The 16,760-nt window shown below is 43.9% G+C and overlaps 1 protein-coding gene across 2 annotated transcripts in view; it reads left to right on the plus strand.

The window, feature by feature from the left end:
* The first annotated feature begins 6,594 nt into the window (after nucleotides 1-6,594).
* HTR1E (5-hydroxytryptamine receptor 1E) overlaps nucleotides 6,595-16,760 on the plus strand; it is a 35,877-nt gene continuing 25,711 nt past the window's right edge. Inside the window, exon 1 of one of the 2 annotated variants that reach the window (XM_032747235.3) lies at nucleotides 6,595-6,733. The gene's annotated coding sequence lies outside the window, so the exon portion shown is untranslated. The remainder of the gene's footprint in view (nucleotides 6,734-16,760) is intronic. The other variant, XM_072926622.1, reaches the window with a different exon arrangement.

A 16,760-nucleotide genomic window follows, 5' to 3' on the forward strand; every position in this document is an offset into this window, starting at 1 on the left:
CTGATGGTGATGGGAATACTTATTTGACCAACCCCGCCTGGAAGCATGGAAAGGATTTAATTGCTTGATTACTTGCAGCTGCTATTCTGAAAATACATTAGAACATACGTGTTCTCAAAACCTCTGTATATCTCCTTGACCCATACATTTTTCTGCACTGTCAGGTCCTAATATATCTTCAATTTCTGGTGACAAAACCCTGAAATATAATGACCCTCTAACTGGGCATTGCCACCTCTGTTATGTTTTAGGTAATGTGAAATATTACATACACATTTATTACAGAAAAGGCAGGAATACATCATATGATGCCTGAATGGAAATGGTCTTTGCACAACTTGTTCCAAGTGTGTGATCCACAACCCCTCAATCTAAGCAAGTTTTCTTAAAAATTTCAGCAGGCTTTGGGTGCAACTTGCCATAAAAGCACCTGAAATGACTTTAAATTAATTCAACACAGGCAACTATATCAAATATCAGATTGAAACAGAATTATAGCCATTGAATGTCACCTTCATTTCATCTTTTGTACACATAGTGAAATACATCCCCATTGGAGGATCATATCCCTTCCTCTATGTATCACCCCTCAACATCACCAGTTAATCCTTTGATATTGGTGGTTTTCAAACAGCATCCCAAATCCCCATTACAATCAGCCTAAGAACCATGCAACATCCCCAGCTAACAGCAACCTAAGCTAAAGTTACAGCACCAACACAAAAACACACTGTCATAAAATTTACAGTGATCACAGGCCAACCCCCAGGAAGCAGGATAGATATAATTAAAGAACTGCTGTGGGATATGATAGCAAAAATAAGTCAAAATTTGGGGAAGTTCTCTGGGGAAAGAGTAACTAATGACTTTACTCATAAGGATTTTATCAACAATAGCTATTGCCTGCAAACAACTTCAAATATGAGCTGCTTTGAGTGCTGAGTGTGAAACTGAATTTGCTTTTCACCACTTCAGACACATTTTTTCTTTTCTGTGTAATTTCTATGTGTTCCTATTTCGAATCATAATAGAATACTATTATTTGCTTGATGTCTCCACAAATATTTGTTATTTCCAAGGTTTTAAGATACTGTTTCAGTTATTTCTTATCTAGAAATATGAAAATGATTTATGTGCATTTCTTTGTGGTTTGTCAGAATAACACTAAATTACAGAAAAATAAAAGCAGGGGAGATCATCCAGTCACTGTACAATAAGGGACAGAATTGCATATTTCAGTGCACTCCTGTTTTAGCAGAGAAATACTGACTGCTGTACTGGACTCTCCCCATACATACAAAGTCACTAAATAACTGGTAAATTTGAATGAATTCTTAACATACTTGGAGTTAAATATTGACTGGATAGTCATAAGCAAAGGGTTTGTGGGAGACATCCTGTTCTGTTCACTTTATTGTGAATAAAAAAAAGTATCCCATAATTAATTTTGGGTGGCATCTAAATAAGAAGTACTTAGTTCTCTGTCAAGAATAGTCTGTGTTTTGTGTTTGATCACAGTTTAATCAATACTGGAGTCTCTTATCCAGTCCAAACAGGAGCCCACAACAACTCCTGTGCCAATAGTGAGAATACTATTGAAAATCAAAAATAGAGGTACATTTTATGGAATTTTGAAACCCTTTTACCATATTTACATTTTTTTTACATTCTTCTTCCAAATATATATGCCAGGAAAACTTACATAATGGTTCACCAAGTTCGCATCTCTTTTAGGAAACTCTCTAATCTGAACCCTCTGCCCTGTGAAAGAAGGAGGGTCAGGTCCTCAGGCAGTGCACAGTGCCTGGCAAAGAGGCACTGCAGCATCATTGCCCGGGGAAGCTGGGCTGAGGCAGGGTGTGACAGACACCCTGCAGAGACCAATCTCAGAAGTGAGATTCAGGGGAGTTGAAGCTTGCATGCTGTAGAGCACAATGCCAACCAGACAGGCTCTAATCAAGTCCAAAGCCTGTGACAAACATCAGCCTGGGTGGAGCATTGGTTGGGGTATATCATACTAAGATGTTGCTAAAGCATTAAGCAAAGCAGATCCCGTACAAGCTGTGAGCAGTAAGAACTGCCTGTGCAAGAACGAGCTACCGAAATTGGGAAGGTGTTACAAGACAGCATCCTGCTAAATATGCCTGCAAAATAACCAAGGGAGAGTGATGGAGTAAGGGGGACATTTGCTGAACAATTACCAGTGCCACTGAGAGAGATGGCAAGAACACACCCCAAGTAAGGCACACGCATAAGATAATAGATTATTATTTTGAGCATTGTACAAATAAACAAGTCACAAACAGACTTTGCTCCAGCACAGCAGAGCCAGAACATGCTGTGCCCATAGCATGCCACAGACATTAACACTTTGTCTGCTGGATTTGAGTGGGTTGGTGCTCTGTCCTCTGGCCCGTGCTCCCAGACTGGCCTTTGCTGCTGAGCTGATGCTGCAGTTGCTCCACTTGGAGCAAGAAGACATCACTGACAGCACCAAGCAGCACATCACAGCTCCAGGGTGTCTGAGGCTGCAGTACTGACATGTAGACGAGGAAGGACCAGAGAACAACAGCAAACTAACGATCAATTGACTCCTTCTCGCTGAGGAGTATGATTCTGCCAAGTTCTGAATTTCAGTAGCTTCATTAGGACAGCATTTCTAAAAGGGCAGCTCTGCTTTTCCCTACAGAAATAGTATCTGTTTATACCTCAGGCTCCTACTAACAGCCAGGGACCACCCAAGAATAACATAAGCCTGAGAATATTTCTGAGAAGTTCAAACATAAAATTACACATTATTTACACTAGTATTTTTGGTATCATCTGTCAACTGTTAACTGCAGAAGTTAATCCAAATAAATGAGGATGCTGTTTTGTTAATTTGCTTATAAGAAGTAATTGCAGTGCAGAGGATTACTGGTTACTGACAGCACAACAGATCATCTTTTCAGAAGGAATTATCTCCTTAGGAAGGCAACACGGTGTCATGCAGGGCTCAGAAAGAGGCAGTTTTGAGAAAAGGACTAAAAATTACTATGGTGAATCTGGTGAGTCTCTCTTACAGCATCTCATCATAGCCAGCACAAGGTGCTTCAGAGAGAGCTGCAAGAGCCCTTAAAACTGGTTTTGAATCACTCTAGTGCTGAACAAGAACCTGTTTTAGAGTGGTTCTGTAGACATCTGTTTCTGAGCAGTCAGCCACCACAAAAAGATGGACAAGTGAGTGGGAGCAGTCACCTGCCAGTACAAAACAGCACCTCTGGAACCTGCTTGAACACCATTTCTCTATTCCCTCCTAGATTAGCACCATTCTGCTGACCTGGGATTAAGCACTGTGTTTGTTTGCTAGAAAATGGCAAAACAGCTCAGATTTGCCCCCAGCTAGGATTTTATAGGTTAGGCAGGAAAGTCTCAAGAGGTTCTCGATCTCCACTAGGTCATGGCTACCAGAATTACTCAAAAGAAGTGAGATTCATTTCACTTCACTGTACATATCTAAACGTTAATCATCTTTATCTAAGCAAGTCACCCTGGGCTCCCTTCTGACTCGGTGGAGAGAAATGGGCCCCTCCAAAAGGCAGCTCATTTCATCTTCCCCTAGAGGATGCCTAAGATGGATGAGATGAGTTGCCTTCTGGAGGTGTCTATTTCTCTCCATTAGCTATACAGAAAGCCTGAGGTGGTGTGCTTGCACTCTGATGATTAACTCACAATGTCAGAAGCTAAAGGCAGATGAATCCCACGTGCAGTGCATCAGCATTTGAGCAGCCAGCCCTGCAGACAGAAGGGATGGGGTTACAGAGCACACTGTTGATAGCCACTTTGGTGGCTCCTTCCAGCCCTGCAGAGACATACCTGGTGACATGTCCAATGACCACCTAGGAAGAGAATAGCAACCTAAATGCAAATAATGGATCAGGAAATGAGAAGGGCAATATATTAAAGAAAGAAAAAAATATGTGCAGATAACAACCAGCCCATTATTCCCTGTTGGGCGTCTCCTGCCCAAAACATCACGGCTCAGCATGACCAGTTATATCTGAATGATCCAGAACTGAAGTAAGACCATCTTGTGGTTAGCCCACAAGATGGTCCACACTACTTTTCCCGGTACATCCACAGTTCTGCCATGATGGAAATTTGGCAGACTGAACAGATGCATGCACACATACCTGAATGCATATTGTCTTGTCTGAAAGGCACATTCCTTTCCATGGCAAGACATTTGTGATATCTGAAAGGAAGCAACTCAGCAGGCTCTACATCTTCTACCTACAAACACACCCAAGAAATCACTGATCAGGTTAGAGGAGTATTGCTGGGATGCAGTAAGAGATGATCCAGTTATGGTGATTTCTCCCCACCATGCAAGCTGAGTACTTGACCCCAGTACCACTTAGTAGAAATTAAAGAGTCCTCTTATCACCGCTCAGAGCTGGGCAGATTAGACGCAAAACTCTCTTGAGTACCAGCCCAGTGCCATAATTACTGACTAATGCTGCCTCTGTAGCCTGTCACAAGAACAGTTTTTGGCAGTCATTTCAGCTCCTTTCACAGTCACATGAAATTAATTTAATTAGTTTTTAAAATCTAAGGAATAATGGGATTTAATTGACTTAATGTGAAACTTTCTGGGCTGTCACTCCACCGAGCTTCCGATCAACTTGAAATCATTCAGCTGTGAGTGACTGATGTTTGTGCTTTTCATTGAGAACACTTTGTTTCAGTTAAAATCCTTCATTCTATGCTTAATTTTTGCATAATCTTGTTTTTATTTTGCAGTCTGTGTTTTCATTGTCTGGTACCCTGGATGAAGGGCTCTCCATGTGGTATTGATACAGCCAGCTCCTACTCCCAGAAGTTTGTTTTACCAGTAGCTGCAGTATTTTAGGGGAAGATGGGTGAGATGTACAGTTGCTGCCTGTGACACATGTCAGAATGGAGTCAGGGAGCAAGTTATTTTACAGAACCATACACATATCTAAATACGTACCACTCATGATGATGGCCCTGCTGAAGATTATGGCCCTTCTATGGCTGATGTATGAACACCTATCAGCCTTATCATCCCTCCTCTAATGCCCAAAGAGAAGAGATGTCAGAAACTCTATGAAAAGTCTGAGACAGAAATTTTATTCAGCGCTGACAACCATAAAAAATCCTTGGGAATCTTATTCCTTTGTTGTTCAAAATTTGAGAAGCTCAAATTAATCTCATCATTAATGAGATCCAGAGATTGCTCTTTATCTCTGTCATCTTCCATTCTCATTTTAGATCATGGAGCCCTGCAGCAGTCTTGAGTGCTCTTCACAAGAAAGCACCAGTACAGATCTCTTTAATTTTTCTGTCCCATTGGTAAAGTGGGAGAGACAAGAACAGAGAGTTAGATTTTGAAACCACCACTCCACATTAAAACACAGGTTTCTAAAGCTGTGCATAATAATACCATTTCTGATTAGGGACAATCTCATTAGAACAAAGCAGAGTTTATTTTACTTCTTGTTTTCCTAGCATCCCATGCATCCTTCCTTCCTTAGAAAAGCAGAAGCCTTTTAAGATTCTCTTGTGGGATTTTTATACAAATTATTTGGTAAGCGAGGAAGCTTCCATCCTGCCTATTTTGGTGGAAAATATAGTGTCGAAGTTGCATTTGACAAAGTTAACATTACTAGTAAAATTACGTCATTCTCAGAGGGAACTACTTGATTTTTAGTCATTGATAGCCTCTAAACTCTCTCTGTGGTACTTTCCTAGGGTATCCTTCGCTCGGTACAGCGTAGACATTGCAAAACTGAGCCACTCCACTCCCGTGTGCTCAGACAGTGTTGGTGGACGCAACGCTACAATCCCAAAACACGCTCGCAAGTCCACATGGTTCTCACTCCAGCCCCGCCAGTCCCAGGAGCCATCTCCGGCATTGGTCAGCACCGGGTGATCAGGGACGGGCTGTGAAGAGCGGGCAAGCCCCAGGCGGGCTCTCCCGGCTCCCAGACAGTCCCCGCACCAGGTACCAGGTACCAGGTACCAGCCCTCGGAAGCGCGCTGCCGCCGGCACAGCTCTCTCCGTGCGGCTGCCCGCGCCAGGGCGGGCTGAGCTCCAGCCAGGAGCGCGGGCTGAGCCACGCCGTAGCTCGGCTCCAGCCGGGGCGGCAGCTGCGGCCGCCCCCCGCCCCGACAGGGCAGCGACATCGCCGCCGGCACGGGCCCTGGCGGCGGCCACGGCCGTGCCCGAGCGGCGGCAGCAGCCGCGCCGGCAGGAGCAGCGCCGGTGGCTTGGCCACAGCGGCGGCACCGGGGCCGCTCGCTCCGCACGCCTCGGTGCCCGGAGCCGCCCTGCCCGGCGCTGCCCGGCGACGGGAGGGCGGAGGTGCTCCTCGGCGGGCGCGGCGGGGAGGGGGCGGTGCCGTGTTGCCGCTGCCGCGGAGCGGAACGGAGCTGCTGCATCCTCATCCCCATCCTCATCCTCACTTCCCCTCCCTCGGCGCGACCCTGCCGGCTCCCCCCGCCCAGGGGGGCGGGAAGGCAGCGGGCGCTGCCCGCGGTCGCGGCGCGCCCCGAAGTGGCTCCGCACGGCGTTTCCCCCACCCCGCCCGCTGCCGCCGATAAATCCCAGCGCCGGGAGCAGCGCGGCACTCGGCGGCTGCCGCGCTGCGGGGAGGCGGCGGAGCTCGGCCCCCTCCCCGCGGCGGACACCCCCAACAGGGGCTACAGGAGCCGCGGCCGCCGGGCTCAGGTGAGCGCCCGGGGCTGGGGGCGGCGGGAGGAGGAACGGGACCGCGCGGGGCTCGTAGGAGCTGCGGGAGTGTGCGGGGCGCTTCGTCTGACATTCCCCGCTGCTGCCTCGAGGCGACCGGCGGCGGGCGGGCAGGCAGCAGGATGCCGCCCTCCGCTTTCTCTGTGAACCGCGAAGTTTTCCTCCGTGAGCTTTGAGGCGGGGTCCCGGAGGGCTCCTTGAACCCTGCGGAGCTCTGCCGAGGGCTGTGGTACCTCGGGAAGCTCGGAGAAGGGGTCAACGGCGGGCGTACCACGCCTAGAGCGGCTCCCCCGCGGCGCCCGGTGCTCCCGCGGTCCCGGTGAGCAGCGTCCTCTCCGGGGCTGTCCGGGCATCCCCAGTCTCTATTTGTGCTGCTGTGAGGTCCACTCTAAAGTACCCCTCAGTAGGTGAAGCCGTCAGTACTCTCCCCTTGCTTTCTCACACCAAAGTGGGGGCTGAATGGTGAAATGATGCATAGGATGTAAGAATAGTTATTCTCGGTACTGTACGAGGTAGATTGTATTCCTTGCTTCAGCAATGGACCTCCGGGGGCATGAAATGCAGGTATTGAACTGTTCATCAAGGACCTGAAAGTCCTTGTGACTCAAAACGAGCAGCAGGTGGAATCGAGACCTTCATTTGGCTACAGGCTGTACGGTCCTTCAGTATCTAGACAGGTGACGAGCAGAGAAGAGGGCTAGTGTATTTTATTGCTTGTAACCAGCCTAACACTACAAGTTTGTGTCCACGGCGACTAAATGGCATGTTATTAACAGCATAAGGCATTTAATCTGTGTTTAGTTATTTCCTGGTGGCTGGGAATCTTACAGAAAAAATTCTGAAATGTCCCATTTCAAAGGATTGGAATTACCATGAGATCATACATTCAAAAACTGAGGCCCTAAGTTAAAAAAAAAAAAAAAAAAAAAAAAGCAAAACCCACCAAATCTGCACCTCTAATGATGCACTAATTTTCCATAGAGAGACATGTAAAAATAGCATCAACCCAGCAAAGTACTTGTTAAATTCAAGTGAGGGCTTACATACGATGAGCTTCAGTGGAATTACTCAGAAGCTAAAGGCAAGGCTGAAGGCAAATGTGCTTCTTTGATTCCCCAAACCAGGGCTTAAGTACTGTTCATTGAAGTATTCAATTGCATGAATCATAGTCTTTCAAAAGTTCAAGGCAGACCAAATCAGGCAAAACATGGACTGAACAGCATTGTCAGCCTCTCTGCACAAGAACAAGGTAATCACCGGCCATGTGGATTTTTCCCAGGGTTTTTTAGGTGGTCTCTAAGTATAGAGTGAGCGGCTCTTGACTGTCTTGAAATGCAGATTACAATCTCCTAGGAGCCAGTAGCCCTCCATAATCGTGGATTGGCTTCAGCCTACCTTTGCATTTCAGTCATGTCTCAAACTTTGAGACTTGGGAGGGCACCTTTTATAGCATCTACCCAATTTTAAAAGTATAAGCACACAGAAAAGCTCTTCTTTCTTAAAACCATGATCTCAAATTCATGTATAAGCACCAAAAGCATAGATTGTCAGGCACCAGATACATAGATAATTTTCAGGAACCAGAGCACTTGTCACCATGAAAAAAGGACAGCATTATATAATTAAGATGTCCGAAGAGTAGCATTTATTTCTAAATATCTTCGTTCTTCTGTGAGGTACTCTTGGATTCCTATGAAATTAGAGAAAATTGTACTTAACTGTGTCCTGTTTTTCCTCTATTGACAAAGTCCTGTGCATGCTGAAATAATCTGTATCCTTGGATATCTTCCCATTCTTTTCAGGATGCAGATAAACATGCCTGTTTTAAGAACTTTAATAAATTTAAGATGTATGTTTGCTTGTATTGTTATTTAACAACTTCAGGAGTGTACAGACAGCGGCAGTGTTGGTTTTGCTGTTCTGAGCTTCAGCCTGTTGCTGTTGATAATGTGCCTTTGTTGCTGTTGGGGGCAGTTTTGGGGTTTCCTTTTCCTTTTTCTTTTCTCTGTAAAACCCACCAGCTTCACTAAATGGCCACCTAAAGACAGTTGATATCAGCTTTAAAATTTGTGTTTCCCTGATCCTGGCATTTCTGTTGAAATCCTGGTGCCCCTTGCTGGCAATTGCATTAGTAAGTAAAGAGGAAAGTGGCAGCAGCCTCTTTCTGACTGAGGGGTTTGGATTTAGCAGAACATCCCTGTAAGAATTATATGTTTAGGACACAAGGGTCTCTTCCAGGACACAAAGGAAGTAGTCTCATATCTTAAAAAGGGAGAAAAAAAAATCCCAACACAAACAGCAAGAAAGTCTTGAATCAGTTGAAAGCTGTTTGGAGAGTCATTGGTAAAACACATGGAGTACACCAGGAAAAAGAAAAAGGTCACCAGGCCAAACTCAACTCCATCTAATTAAGTCTGTCAAACTAATCCCTGACACAACTTGTCTGAAAATATTTCTCTGGATCTCCCTTGTAAAGTGACTAGTGTATTAAAAAGACAAGCACCTATTTCTCCACATGCTCATGTAAATATGTCTGTCTACAAACAGCCCTGTCAACAGCATTTAGCCTGTGTAAAATGAAACACCTTCCCAAGATTTTACTTCTGCAAACAGCTGGTGGATTAGCTCTTCTAAACCTTTTTACATAGATGATTTTGTGCTCTTGACAGTCCTGGCAGTAATAAATGTGGGGTCTGTGGAGGCCACTGTGGTGGGAAGTTCAGCAGGTACAGATGAGATCAGAATTTGAATGTAGCTGAGGTGAAGTAGAGATGTGATCTGCAGAAGTGAGTTCAAGAAGGCCAGGTAGGGAGCATCATGCTGAGCTGGGAATTATCTGCTACACAAATGTAATATGGGAAGCAGCTTGCCTGGTAACACTTCTACCAGTAAAAAAACACAGTGCTGAGAGAAAGCCAGACGTTTCACAATGCTGCACAAGGAGGATTGAACCCTACAAAATATGTGGTGGGATTTGGTCCCACAGCTTGATGTTGATGGGGTCTTGGCTGAAGGAGTCCATCCACCACTTGGGACACAGCTGTCAATTACCTGGCAAGGGTGCAGGAAAGGACTTAAAAACATGGTCTGAGGGAGATTAATCAGGCTCTTTAACCTCAAGAGTGAACTGAAGCAGGACATGCTTGTAGAGCCAAGATTTCTAAGTTTGCTCCAAAAGGAAGGAACCTACCTGCTCCCTGTGCAGCCAGTATGGACTCAAGCTCCTCCGTAACCATGGTGTTGGACCTGCTGAGAAACTTCCCAAAGGGAAGCAGCAGCTGTACTCCTCTCCAGGCAAGGAAACGCCCTGAAAGAATGACAGGGTATATCCTTAGATCTGCTGGGCTTGGGTAGCCCTTGGCAAGAGTGCTTTTGTACCAGGGAGCTACTCCTACAAAGGGATATTTTTCTTTAGTCCCACAGACAGCAAAGTCATCTTGGGCAAAACAAAGTTTGGGCCTCCACATTATTTAGAAACAGAATAAGCAAACTCATCAGCCCCAACATTTAACTCCTCTGCTCATGTGGAACTTCCCTTTTCCGTATTGTTTCCTCAAATCCAGAATGGGAACAAGGAGCCAAAATGCTGAAAGTAAGGCCACCCTATTGAAGACAAGGCTTAATCTTACAAATGGCAGTTGCCAAGGCTGTGGCTGATGTACAGGGCTTTTTAAATACCAGGTTTCCCTCTGTTTTCTTTGCTGGCTGGATCCTTTTGCCCAGCTGGCAGACTCTTGGCAATACATCATCTGCCTGCTCTCCCTGGACCTGCGGGGAAACAAACACCTCACCTCGTGACTGCTGGGGGCAGGGGACATGTCCACTCCTGCCTCTGTTCTGGACACCATCCACATTGCCAGAGTTTCCTTCTCCATGAACTATAAGCACCCATTGCTGGGCACTTCCCTTCCCAAAGGGCCTGTGGGACATGGGGTACAGCTTCTTCCTGCCCAGCCCCATTCCTGCAGAAAGACACAAAGGGACATCTCTTTTGGGAGCAGGCAAAGCAAGTATTTGTCTGTTGCAGAAGCTTATAATAAAATTGCCTTTCAGGGTCCCCCACGCTCTCCCAGGGGTCTGTTTGGGATCCTAAAAATGGAGGTTTTGGTAGCACCCAAACCATTATTCAGTCTCCCCAATAACTATCAAAATATATGCAGTGGTATCATATCAGCAGCTCATCAAATGCAATTTAAAATGTCTGGCGAGCAGTGTCTTCCAAGTCCCCAGCATTGTCACTGGGTTACTACCACTGGAAATCCTGTTCCTTTACACTTTTGGCCAAATGCCATGGCTTCGGCCTGGCAGGGAACAGGATGCACTGAGACCTTTATCACTGCACTTGCAGAATTATCCCTTTTTCCCTGCAAGACTTTCCAAGTTCAGATATCCTGGAGGAATATCATGCTGACAGCTTCTAATTATGCTACTGGTTGATTTAACAATTTATGCTCTTTTAAGAGCTAGAAGTCAAGGAAGGCCAGGAATGATCCCTTCCCTGAGCCCACATCTTGGATGAAGTGACATCTCTCTGGCAGAGCCTTTCAGAGGAGGGGCGTAACATGCATCCTGTTCTCCAGGATGGACAGCCCCCAGTCCCAGCATGGGCTACATGAGCCTTTGGCTGTTTCCTGCCCCTCCCGACACCCTCGTTTTGCCTCTGGGTGGTTTTGCAACTATCTCTGCTGTGGCAGTATCTCACAATTTGTGACAGGGCCCAAATACACTGACTAGCTCCAGATCCACCTCTTTTTTAATCTGCTTGAAACGATTTTAGTTTATACTTACAGCAAAAGCAGCACAAAAAGGCAAGATAGTTATAGACCGACACATTTACTTTAATGTATTCCTCCCCACAAGCTAAATTAGATAGATACTCCGATTAAGGTTTTAGTGGTTCTGGTTTACTTTGTTTGGTTTTTTTTATAATCAAGCAGGCCAGCTATCTGCCACGCCAGACAGCGATTTTACCTGCCCTGCTGTTCTGCTCTTTTGTCCTTTATTTTCTTTTTTTTTTTTTTTAATACCATTACAAATACTCATATAAATACCCATTTCAAACTAGGATAAGACCATACAAATGGGGTCCCACATAGCAAAATGCTCTCATGAACTGTGTCCCATGGGCTAGACCCTGTGCTGCTTCTGTCTTCCAGTGTCTTTCATGTAGGAGGCAAAATTGAAGCCAAGCATAAAAACTGAAAAGCACCATTCAGAAAGATTTATGATCCCGTTTCATTAGGGATGCATATGTGGAATTATTCCCTGCCTGAAAGCACTGACTCAGAGCTCACGTGTAAATTGCCAGGATAATTCCACTATTCTGTGTTTCACAGAATTGAATGTTCCATGCCTTGCTTCAAGTGTTTTGTTGATGAAAATCTTTCATTTTCTCTTAAGAGAGAGTTTTGTAGACCATTGAGCTGTAAGTATATTGTCCTGACTCAAACACACAATGACTGCCAGTCAAATTAGTATCTTAATTTTAAACTGGACAGCTTTCTATCAACACCACCCTGTTCTTGCAGTAATGCTTTTGAGTAGTAGCATTTCTCAGATGTGTGAAGTTCTGCATGAGGGGAAATACTTGGAACTTAGCAAAGCTGTGTCCATGCTGTGTCTTAGCTTCATATCCCAAAATATCCAAAGGTGCAAAACCTAAGTTGGCTTCCAAGCAAGACCCTGTCATGAGTGTGGATGATCATAATACACAGGCACAATTCACATGTTTATACAGCAAATAACTTAATTTTTATATATTTACAATGACATTTCATTAAAGGACATTAAAACAAAGTGCTTTTTAAATTGCTGAAATAGGTTAATAGTTAGCATCCAGTTTGGAAAGTGAGTGAGGTCTGAAACGGGTTACAAGTAGGCGCACAATAAGTTTTGTTTATTAGGTATTTTCCAACTGATTATGCTAAACTTGTTAGGATCAGAACAGTCTGACCAGAGTGAAGTGGCCAACCTGGGTACATGCTGCACCCAGCTCTGTTTGACACAGCTTGCTGTGTTAGCTGTCTCTGCTGAGGTGGTTTTCCATACAATTCTTGTTTCCCTGAGTTGTGACAGTTAAGTATCCACTTTTCTCTTCCTGGTGAGACTAATGCCTTTCTAGCTGTTGTATTTCATAGGCCAGCATAAAGCAGGCAAGTGGTCTGGCAGAGCAGTAAATATTTGATAAAACTGCTCTGTACGGTGTGTGTGAACTTCACAGTGTGGAGACAGCTGAAAATCAAATTGTTCTGTGCATGATCATCTTGAATTAAGAGCCCAGAATATCACTGGTTTTGTTCACTGGACTGAAACAAAGGTCTGAAATTCCTGAATAATTGGACAAATTATACATTTGGGCTGGTATAGATAGGAACACTCACCTGAATTACAATTGAACTTTCCTGCTGCACGTGTGTCTGAGCCTTTCTCTGGATGAATCTCACAGCAGCTGTTTGCTGAGCCTTAAGAGAGTTTTCAAGGATATTAAAGCATACTGTGTTCCTCTGAAAACCAGCAATCATCCTGTCCATGTTGGAATTCCTCCCATGGGTCCTCAAAAACTTCACCCATTGAACACAAAGAAGGGCTGGGGAAGATCTCATTAGCTATTTGAGCCTTTTGCTATTAGGGAGTCTCTGGTCTCCTTCTTCGGATATTTTCCAGTTGTCAGGTAATACATAGACATAGAAGAAAAAGCCTCTCTTACAGGGGAGAACAAAACAAACAAAAAAAAAAGTTAGCAAGAAATAATAATAAACTCTTATTATAGTATGAGAAATAGTATAGTGCTTCTCTATAGTGCTTCTTAGTTATCTAAGATCCTTACAATTTGTTATTGAAGAAGACTTTCTGTGATGGGACTGTGCATCCTGGCTGTGCCTCTGTGGGATCTGAGGGGTCCAAAATGTTGTTTGGACATAAGGACTACAGTCCTAGCTGCTCCTACTTGTGGAAAAGTTCGGAACAAGAAAGCAGGGAAATTTCTACACAGAATTTCTATTACTATTATTGTTAAAGAAGTGAAGTCAGCTCTGTATTTGACCTTTTAGTTATGTTGATCTCTGTCCCATGGAGTTTGAAGCAGACATAGACTTCCTCTTCTTCCTGGTAGCTGCAGAAGTGTTTGTGAAAGACACACGAAATGGAGAAATCTTCCATGAACAGCAATTGTGTCAAATATGCTCTGGAGCCTTCTCATATTAAATGGAAATTGACACTTCTTAATGACTTAGTGTAGTCCAGTTGTCTCTTAAAAAAGGCTACAGTATTTAGCATCAAAATATCAGTTTTCAATCACTGTTGGTTTTAGGCTCTGACTTCTGATTAAACATACATACTAAGCTGCTAAGAGTAAACACATATCCTACAAAAGTAAAGCCTGCTTGTTCTCCAAGTGTTTGATAATAGAAGAAGTGTTTGCAGACACTTCACTAAAGAAAAAAAAAGCACACACGCGCAAAAAGGAAAAAGGGGAACACTTGTCATATTTCATAGAGGAGGAAAAAACATATAAAGAAAACTAAATACACTAGAGACTTAAGCACAGCTTGCTTTGAGACAAGTTTGATATGTAGGTGGATGATAAATATACTGGGATTTACTGGTGGAGATATTTGTAACTGTTTTCACTTGCTGTTAAAAAGCACAGCATGGATGTTTGGAAACTTACAATCCTGCAGTTTTTGCAAACTGTTCCTGTTAATAAGTGCTAGCAGAGAACTCTGCCCAGTGCTGATGAAGAGCAGCCAGAAGAACAAATGAGAACATCCTGGATGAGCCTTAGGGACATCCAAGCTGAGGGAGGGAGATGACCTTGAGGCTCGTGCTGAGGCACCACTTCACATTACCAGGAAAGCTTAAACCTAGAGCATGGGCAGGTCCAGACATCAGGGCCAGGGGAGGAGTAAGGACTTGGCCCAGTCACAGTAGTATATTGAAAGAAAAAAATCATGCTAATTTTCTTGAGTCCCTGCTATCTCTACAAACTCACTGCACATAGTTTGGGGTTTTGTCCATTCCACTGGAGCCAATAGAGGTCTGGGAACTGCCAATAGAGGTCTGGAAACATGTAAATGAATTTTTAATGTATAATCAGGGAAGGAAATGTTACTTAAATGTCTTCCACAGTCTATTAAAACATTTAACTTTTCTTAAGCTCATTTACTTTATTCTTTGTTTGTGAGGAAGTTTTCTAAGGTAAAATTCTATTACCCCGGCTCCTTTATAGTTTGAGGAATTCAGAAGGTGTGATTAGATTCAAGTGCAGGATCTTCCCCAAGATATTCTTATGTGAAGGAGCTTTTGCATACCCTGTATATGAGATCCAGGCTGTCACATTTAAAATGATCCTGTAGCTTTTCCTCATGGACAGAGTGAGCTGAGAATCATCACCGTCTGCTGGCCACACTCCACACTATTCAGTAAGGCTTGTGACCAGGGGACAAGTATCTCATTGATCCCTGTCTGTATTCACCCTGGCCATCCCTTGGCAGTAATTCTGCTTGGGCATTAGAGGAGGATTGGGAAAAAAATACAGATTGAAAGGGTGGTCCAGAGAAGCCAGAATCAAAAGATGGAGTGAACCCTGAGAGTTTGCCACCTTAACTAAAGCAGTTTCCAACAAGTGAATGACATTGAGTTGCATCCATCTCCCACGCTTTACGAGTGCTCCAGGTGTGACCAGCTCCTGTGTCACTGATCAGCCCCATACAGGAATGTTCCTTTAAACACAGACAGGCATGTCCCTTAAAAGGCTCCTGGCTCTCCCTGCTGGGCAGCTGTGCCCTGGGACCTCCAGGTGCACCACGGCCAGAAAAAAGCAGTAGAGCTGTTACCACACAGGCTTTGTGTGGCAGCAGCTGTCTGGCCGCAGAGAGCAGGCACAGACTTTCCCAGGCATTGTCCTGGGGAAGGCTGTGAGAAGATCAGAGAAAAGAATGAGAAACAATTCTTATCTCCACTTGTTGCACCTGCTGTTGTGCACATGTGGAATGTGTCATGGAGATTTGTTTACCAAAGGGTGATTTCTTAATTGGACACTGGATGGTGTTTGGATTGATTGACCAATTAGGTCAAAGCTGTATCAGATTAGCTGTAAGGGTTACTGAGTTTCTTTATAAGTATAGTATAATATAGTATAAGATGCTATAATAAAGCAATAGATCAGCCTTCTGCAATCATGGAGTCAATGCTAATTATTACCTGGCTGGGGGCCTGCAGCAACAGCTTTGGAGCTTGAACTTAGAATGAAAAACGTAAAAGTAGGTTAAAAATGCAGAGGCTAGCATTTGTCTCATCTTGTACTTTAATTTTTACAGCACAGCTTAATTTGATGTTCTCTTTTTCACGTATAGCACATTCTAGTCATTCACCTAACATTAAGAGCCACAGTAATATAGTCCTTATTTACTGACAGAGTTATAGCCCAGAACCTTGCAGAACTATGTCACCTATGGGATGATTTTAATGTGCAGGCAGCATTTTCATGGTAAAATTTCCATTATTCCATAACCAAGCTATTGCTTTCTAACCAGGCACACAATGGGCATTATTCAAGGGGCGGGGGGGAAATATCTTTCTTTCAGAAATTATGTTTTGGATGCCTGTAATGTCTCTCTTCTCTGTGTGTTTAATTCATGATACTGACGATACCATGGTTTATTTTCAGAAAAATGTTTTTTCTCTGAAATTAGATTATAAAATAATGGTTTTTAAATATTGTCTTCATCAGAAAAGGATAGTAATTTCATTTTTAGTATTTTAGACATTAAAAAATTTTGATTCAGCAACAAATAGCTTGATGGAACTTTTAATGTAACAACCTTTAAACAATTTCACTATCCAGTACAACAGTACCAACACTGATCTAATTTTAGGCCATTTTAGATAGTGTACTTTTAAGCTGTTCCATGAGGCATGAAATCCTGCATGTGTGGTTCAAACTGTGTGCAGAACAAGGCTGAGTGATTCTGCATGATCATGAAAATCATTCTGAAAATCAACCAGT

Source organism: Taeniopygia guttata, chromosome 3, assembly GCF_048771995.1.
Source record: "Taeniopygia guttata chromosome 3, bTaeGut7.mat, whole genome shotgun sequence".
Taxonomy (NCBI): Eukaryota; Metazoa; Chordata; class Aves; order Passeriformes; family Estrildidae; genus Taeniopygia; species Taeniopygia guttata.